The sequence below is a fragment of the Gymnodraco acuticeps genome, unplaced genomic scaffold, assembly GCF_902827175.1.
Source record: "Gymnodraco acuticeps unplaced genomic scaffold, fGymAcu1.1, whole genome shotgun sequence".
In the NCBI taxonomy this organism is placed as follows: domain Eukaryota; kingdom Metazoa; phylum Chordata; class Actinopteri; order Perciformes; family Bathydraconidae; genus Gymnodraco; species Gymnodraco acuticeps.
Window position 1 is genome coordinate 346057 of NW_022990673.1, and position 1506 is coordinate 347562.

Below are 1506 nucleotides of genomic sequence, written 5' to 3' on the forward strand. Positions count from 1 at the left end.
CTATATAGGTGTGTATTACCCTTTCTCCTGTCTGTTACTCCCTCTTTCAGCACAAGAACCAGAGGGGGATTCAATGGAGCCTGAATACCTGCACTGAGACCCTCACCCTGCACCCTGAGTCTCAACTCTCACTGTTTTTCAAGCCTTTCCCTGTTTTTTGTATTAAACAAAACATTAAGCTTTCCCAATGGTGTGGTTTTCGTTTTGTGAAAAAGTGCAAATGCAGTGTTTGTATATAAATCACATATTTTTTTGCTGTTGGTCGTGAAATTGCTCCTGCTTCCTCCGCTCTGTGTCAGTGGGGAAGCCGTACATTCGTACTCCTTTCTCTGAGCGATTGGAGCATCCCCAGGCAGCACAGCAAAACATGGTGGCGACTAGGAGGCAGCACAGCACACCAGGACAACACGGAGGAAAAGGCACAGACAAACTGCATGATATGCTATTCAATGTTTATTGAATTCCATGTATTTGCAATGGATGTTCCTAAAACAACACATTTAACATCATCATCATCATCATGCTGCTGCTGCTAGTCCTTTGATAGTCACCTGTCGGTCTCCTGTCCTTTCTGAAAGCCATAAAGAAGACATTAGTCATTTAGATAACTTGTGTCCTCAATTACCATGGTTACTGAAACTACTAATTTAAGAAAATGGTAGACATGAATCTAATCTGAATTTTAAAGCATTACTTTAGATCCCCTCCCTCTAAATATATCAATAAACATTAGAAAGTGATGCTCCTGACTACCATACAAGTTTAAGAAGATAATATTGGTTTTAAAGAATTCAAAGCTATAAATAAACAGCAACAGGCTCTTTAACCAAGGCACTGTTAGCCTAACATGTAAACTAGTTGTTCACACTAATCCTAATATTATCACTTAATATTAGCAAATTCTATTTTATTTTTTAAAACATATTGATGTAAATACATACACATATCGATTTGTTGTATAAATATTGCAAATCAAAACCTTTATTCACTAATAATTACCAACAAATCGTAGATCTATCTCCTGTTATCAATGCATTCACATTGCCCGCCATGAACTTCCGGGGAACGATCCTCGTCTACATGAACCACGTGACGATAACCGTTTTTGGACTTCCGTTGTCATAACTCTTCTATTATATGGCTCTGGGTTGAACCAGCTTCGTAGTATAGGCCCCAGGCCAGAATCAGACATGTTGTGGGAAAACACACTTGCGCAATATGTCTTTGAGTAAATGAATTCCAATTTAGTCTGACTCAGCTAGCTAAGTTAGTCATTTCATGAGATGGATATTATTCAAATATGTGAATACAAGAGGAGGATACAAAGGGCCTACATGTTTTAGTTTATGTAAAGCCCGCAGGCAGGTTATTTCCAAATTTGCAAAATAGGTCTACTTTTAGAAGCAGCCCCACCTGTGGATAGACTTAAATGCCCCGCCCGCTCCATATATTGACCAATCAGCGGTGAGGACACCACCACCTGTCTTCCTGACGCGCAGGTATGAC